The 6,777-nt window shown below is 53.9% G+C and overlaps 1 long non-coding RNA gene across 1 annotated transcript; it reads right to left on the reverse strand.

Annotated features, from left to right (window-relative positions):
- Window positions 1-214: 214 nt before the first annotated feature.
- On the reverse strand, window positions 215-1,496 carry LOC140592144 (uncharacterized). The gene is made up of 3 exons (XR_011992426.1): window positions 1,163-1,496; window positions 883-1,070; window positions 215-329 (listed from the first exon to the last, which is right to left on the reverse strand). It is a non-coding gene; the product is annotated as an uncharacterized lncRNA (long non-coding RNA).
- Between the last annotated feature and the right edge of the window lie 5,281 nt (window positions 1,497-6,777).

Here is a 6,777-nt window from a genome sequence, read left to right on the forward strand (position 1 = left end):
ACACACATAACAAATGCCTTATTTTGACCATTAATATATTTCCTCATGTCTTTCTCATTCATGTTTTGCCCTACAGATCCGAAAGGTTCACATATAAATGTATCTTGTACTATATTTGCTTTTAATGGCCTATTAGTTCTTTTATTGAAATACAATGACAACCTTACATGATTTTAGTACAACAGTGTTTTATAATGTATTTTCACTTGTTTTATTTAGTCCATCATCTGCGCTCTAGCTCAGCTGACAGGTGTGTCCACACAGGAAGCAGAGAACTTGTTCCTTGCTGGTCCTCAGCACAGCAGAAGGCAAGAGTTGCAGGAAAAGACCTGCAAGGTTAAATGGTGCATGTAACATTGTAAATTGTGTACTTTTTTTTGTCTGTTCTAGTGAGATTGAAGACTTTGACCGGTGAATAACCTGTCAAATGAAAAAGGACGGTCTGCTGTAGGACTGTACATTTTTATTATTGCTTTTAATTTTTCTCAGTGTTTTTTTTAATAGGTATATTGGCATACATTAACTGCAGGCACTGGGAGAACATGCAAGCTTCACACAGAAAGGCACCCTGGGCAACCAAGGGGTCAAACCCAGGACCTTCTTGCTGTGAGGCAACAGTGCTAATCACTACACCACCCTGCATTCCTAAGAGTAACTATAAGCAGAACATCTTCCAAAAAAATGTCATCTCTCAGAGAGGTTACAATGTTGATATAGTATTGGTGAACTCATTGGGTCAAGAGCATTAGTTAATATTCTCATCAAACATTAAATAGGAAAAAAATGTGACCTCAATAACTTTGTGTCACGCCCAGCTCCGTCCGATCCTAATGTGTGCCACGGCCCCCTCGTTACCTCCTGTTTTTGCCTGATTGTTCTCACCTGTTTCTCGTTACCCTTAGCTTGTCTTGTGTATTTAGTCCTCGTCTGAGTCAGTCTTCCCCAGACTTGTCATTGATGTTGTTTTGCGTCTTGTCTGATTCTGTCCTGTTCTGCCCGTCTGAGACCAATAAATCCCCGTTTATTGGACTTCACGACTCCGCTTGCCTGCTTCCCCATTCTCTTGCACGCTAATAGTGACAGAATGACAAGTCTCCATAATAAGCTCAGCGCTACTGGGGAGGTTCTCCCCATGGAAGAGGAGGTCATCGGGTGGACGAACCTGCTTGAGCTCCAAGACGATCCAGTAGCCCGCCCGCTCGTGGACCGATGTTGGGAGGTTTCATACCGGTGAGGAGCAGCAGCTGGTAGAGGTGAAAGAAAACCTAAGGCTGTTGAGGGAGAGAGCGGCAGTTTGGCTGCCCCACCTGGGGTACGCCGCCTGGTAGCCGCCCCCCGACTAACCACCTGCCTCCATCCCGGTCTCGAGCAAGACGGCAAAGACTCCAGCCTTAGCCTCCCAGCGAAAGACAACTCTTCCAAAGCGCAAGACTGAGCTTAACGCGGCTTCTGCCGCTCAACCCCCCAGCTATGGAGAACTGCCTGGGCAACGCACCTGCCCGCGGCCCTGGCTGAGGCCGCCTCTCTGCCCGCGGCCCTGGCTGAGGCCGCCTCTCTGCCCGCGGCCCTGGCTGAGGCCGCCTCTCTGCCCGCGGCCCTGGCTGAGGCCGCCTCTCTGCCCGTCCTTGCTGAGGTGCCCACCGAGCCCACGGAGGCGCCCCCTGCTGGCTGCAAGCCCGAGGTGCTCGCTGAGGCGCCCCCTGCTGGCTACGTGTCGGAGGCGCCCCCTGCTGGCCGCACGCCCGCGGCACCGCCAGTCCAGCCCGGCTCTCCTGTCCTGCCCGTCTAGCCCACGGCTCCGGCTGCACCGCCTGCTGCCGCGCCCCCTGCTTTGCCTGAGCATCCGCCCTCGGGGGCCTCCCTGATGACTCCCTCGCCCTTGCCCCGACAAGGCTGACACCCCCCAGGACCCCGCTTTTCAGTTTCTCGTAAGGGACGGGGACACAGGCGTCGGGCCCGGGTCCCGCCTGCCCTGCCCCCTGGCTCGCCTGTTCGGCCCCTGGCTGTGGCTCGGTGGCTGCCTGCGGATCCTCCGGCTCGGGGTCGCCGAGTCCCCCCCTGGTTCCTCGGTCCCGCCTCCGGCTCCATGTCGGCCGCCTCCGGGCCCCCCTGCTTCGGCTTGGCGTCGGACGGCGCCTTCCCCGGCTCCGGCTGCGCCTTCGCCTGCCGCGGCTTCCCGCTCCTGCCTACCTGCACCGTACATGACACTTTGACTGTGGCGTTGTTTGTTTGTGACAGATGAGCTGATTTGAGTATTTCAGAAACCGCTGATGCCCTGGAGTTGTCATGCACAACAGGGTATAGTGTACACTTATTCATGCAAAAAAAATATATATATATCAACTGTGTAGCAGTACTGTGGGTGGAAATACCTTCTTGTTCAGTGAGGTCAGAGGAAAATTCAAGCTTACATGTAGCAGTAAGGTAATGTGGCTATGATAATGTAAATAACTCTTTATAACCATGTTACTCAGAAAAGCATCTTTGACCAAATAAATGTCCAATACAGTTAGATGCAAAAGACTGGGCAACACTATTTAATTGATTTTTCAATAAATAAACAAATAAATAACTGCTACAGCAAACTACATATTTAATGCACAGTAATAAACTTTAATAACAGGGAAAAAAGGAGTGCAAAAATGTGACAACCTTCCAGTTTTAAAGTCTTCGAATGTAATTAAGTCATTAGACTTTAACTGACCCATTAGGACTGGTTAAGAGGGTAACAAATTGTCATTAGGTATAACAATATATAATGTTTGCTTGCACAAACATGATCTGCATGAAAGGGTCATCAGAAGGATGATGTCTGTGACCTCATCACAAAAGTAAAATTTCGGAAACGAGAGCTGTACACTGATGAAGTAAAAATGGTCAGTCTATAGATAATTACCAAATATTTGAAGTGCTCCAAAATGTTGAGACCATTTTCCACATCCTCTAGGCTAATGTTACACTAGCTTTTGCCACTGACAAGTATTTGTACTTTAATTGGTATTTCAATGCAAACACTTTTGTTAAGCAAAATGTAGCACATCCAGCACGTGTTTTTGGCTCTTTTTTATTGCAAAAGCAAGGTTAAAAGTTGTTATGAATTTTCTTCTGTTTGTTTTTATAGTTCACATCTACAGAGAAATCTAGATGTTTTCAGCTCTTTCATGCTTACGTTCCTTAAAAATAGCACTAAAAGTCAGTCGTATTTGATAGTGATTACAATTTTTTTTCCTGGTGGGGGTCATGATAGCAAAAGGCTGAGAAGGTCAGTCCAGGCTTCAGCATTCCCATCTCATCCTGGAGCTCTCCAGACATTCCCAAGTTAACTGGGAGATATAAATTCTCTTGTGGGTCCTGCAACAATGAGGTCTAAGTCAAGTGAGATGTGAAGTGCCTGATAAAGCTGTAGCAAGGGCTGACTGTGGCATCCCTGATAGGTGACCAAACTAAGAACAGCAGACTCTCTGGCCTTCCTGGACTGTTGGGGTACTAACCCTATCATGCTATCAATAAGCCCAGAAGCCTGCTTCCAATTCTCGTGACCTTATTCTTTTGATCATGACAATAAGTGAGGACAGTGACATAAAAACAAGAGGTGCTGACCTGCTGCTTCTGACCCTGACCCAGTCCTGATTCTTAAACTCCTCTACAAGGGACAAAGGTGTCTCCCCTCACCTGAAGGATTCCATTCTTCTCTAGGAGAGAACCATGCCCTCTGGAGGTCCACTTTAAATGTGACCAATAGAACATCATCACCTACAAATAACAACGATTTTAGCTCTAGCTCCTCATACTGGACATGTACCCAACCTTAGATGCATCTTGATAATGAGAAAAGGCACAGAGTCTGGCACACACTAAACAATTTCGACTTATTGATAAGAATTTGGCCACCAATTCATAGAGAGGGAGACTTGATTGCATGAAGTAGCAACCCAGACTTTTCATGTTATTCCCCTATAATTGACCTTCTGGTTCCATCTAACCATTTTCCAACCCGCTTATCCTACTGGATTGCAGGGGGTCCAGAGCCTATCCCGGAAGCAATGGGCACGAGAACAACCCTGGATAGGGGGCCAGACCATTGCAGGGCACACTCACACACCATTCACCCACTCACCATTCACCCACACATGCACACCTATGGGCAATTTAGTAACTCCAATTACTGAACACATGTAAATTGGTGTATAGCTACCATCTGTTTTGTTTGCCTAACTCTGTTCACATTGTTTCTAAGTTGTTACACACAATGTATGTGTGTGTGTGTCACGCCGATCGTGCGGGCGAACGGGGAAGCAGGCGAGATGAGCCATGAATAGGGGAACACTGGGTTTAATTCAACGAACAACAGGCAATAAAACAGAATGACAATACAATGACCGGACTGGGGAAACAAACAGAAACGAAATACAATGGAATAATTGACAACGATCAGGAACAGCTGGTAAACACGGGGAATCCACATGCGGTTAACGAGGGGGCGTGGCACACAAGAGGAGCGGACGATCGGGGCATGACAGAACCCCCCCCCCAAAGACGTGCACTCTGGGCGCGCCCCAGGGGAGGCGATGGACGCAACGAAACCGGGAACACGGGACCTGAAGAGACAAAAAAGAAAATCCTCAACGGGGCACAGAGAACTGTATGGACACACAGAACTGGCACAAGGTGGACAACTCAAACAATAAGCCACAAACCACGGGGAACGCAGACAAACACAAAGACACCAATGACGGAAACATGGGACCCGGGGACACTAATGGGGACAATGGAGGGACCACACCAGGGGGCACACAGGGACGAACAGGGGGCATGGGCACAAATGGATGGGAAGGACACACAGGAGACACAAAGGAACCAAAAGGGGACAAAGGCACAGAAGGACGAGGAGAACATGTGGGGCCCACAAAGGGACTAGAAGACACCGAGGGACGAAGGGGAACCACAGGGGGCACAAAGGGACCAACCAAAGACGAAGGCACTGAGGGATGAAGGGGAAACATGGAGGGCCCGAAGGGACCAGAGGGGAGCAATGGCATGGAAGGACGAGGAGCAAACATGGATGGCACAAAGGAACCAGAAGGGAATAACGGTGACAAAGGACGGGGAGTGAACACAGGGGCCAAGGGATCTAAGGGCAGGGGGCAGCAGGGAGCAGAGGGGACCTTCGGGGCTTGGGTAGTAGGGTACCCTGGGGCAGCAGGCTGCTGCGGGACTGGAACAGGGGCTGAGGGTAGTGAGGATGCAGGTGATGGGGTTGGTGGAGGTGGCAAGGAGGGAGCTGAGGGGAGAGCCGCGGGCGAGGGACCTGCAGGCTGTGGAGGGGACACTGGCAGGCGGGCCGTGGAAGACTGACCAGGTGCCCCAGATGAAGCCGGGGCCAACCGCCTAGCCGGAGTTTGGGGAAGGAAGGGGCCGTTGATGCCCCCTCCCTTTCCGGGAGACCGAAAGGCGGCAGCCTGGCCGTGAAACACCGCGCTGACATGCCGGTGGCTGGGGTGACCCCCTGAAGGGGTCCACAGGGGGAGCTGCCGGGGATGTCAAGGAGATCCCAGAGAGATCCCACTCAAGCTCCTCCTCTAACTCCACTACGCACGCCAGAGCAGGAGCCGCGGGCGTGGGGGCCTCGCACACCAGAGCAGGAGCCACGGGCAGGACGGAAAAGCCAGGCTGGGCGGGCAGGTAAGGCGGTGCCGCGGGCAGAGCGGCGGCCTCAGGCAGGGCCGCGGGCACCTCGGGCGTGCGGCCAGCAGGGGACGCCGCCGACATGTGGCCAGCAGGGGCCAGTACGGGGACCTCCAGGACCGCTGGGGGCTGAGCAGCAGCAGGGGACTGAGCTGGGAGCTCAGGCACTGGGGTCACGGGGAGCACTGGAGTCACGGGGAGCTGAGGCGGCTGCACAGGGGACTGGGCAGGGGGCGAACACTCCAGCCCAGCAAGGGGTAGTGTAGCTGGAGCCGGAGACACAGGAGCCTCGGGGGGCGCTGCCGGCACCACTGGAGCCTCGGGGGCACTGCCGGCGCCTCGGAGGGTGCTGCTGGCGCCACCGACTCCGGGCTAACAGGGGGCGCTGCAGGCGCCGCCCACTCCGGGCCAACAGGGGGCGCTGCAGGCGCCGCCAATTCTGGGGGTGCCGCAGGAGCAGAGAGAACCTCGGGGGGCGCCGCCGGCGCCTCAGGCTCCGGGCCAACAGGGGGCACTGCCGCAGCCGGAGGCACCGGAGGCAGAGCCGCCGAAGCAGGAGGCACAGGAACAACAGGGGTGAAAGCAGGAACCTGGGGGGGCGCTGCAGGCGCCACAGGAACCACCGCTTCCTGGCCAACAGGGGGCACCGCAGGAGCAGGAGACACAGACGCCTCTGGGAGCACCGTTGGAGCAGGCACGCTATCCTCTGCTGGGGAAGCCTGCTCCATCCTCAATCGGAGCAACCTCTTCAGGTTCTCCTCCACCGTTTCCAGCTGCTGTGGTGGAGATACCGGGGTGATTGCAGCCAACTTGGGGAACCTCGCACCGCTGGCTCCCCCATCAGGGGGGCCATACAGGCCCTGGAGGGTGAATAACCTTCTAGCCAGGGCTTCAGTCGTAGGTGAGACTGCAGGCAGGCGAGCCACGGGCGTAGCAGTGGTTGCCGCGACCGCCAACTCTGGGCCAGCAGGGGGCGCCGCAGCCGGAACCTCACTGGGCAGTGCGGTATCCGTCGGGACAGGCAGATGAGGCTGGACAGGCGGGTCAGGCTGAGCAGGCGGGACAGACAGATCGAGTGCCAGCGGGTCGTGC

Source organism: Paramormyrops kingsleyae, chromosome 7 (assembly GCF_048594095.1).
Source record: "Paramormyrops kingsleyae isolate MSU_618 chromosome 7, PKINGS_0.4, whole genome shotgun sequence".
Taxonomy (NCBI): domain Eukaryota; kingdom Metazoa; phylum Chordata; class Actinopteri; order Osteoglossiformes; family Mormyridae; genus Paramormyrops; species Paramormyrops kingsleyae.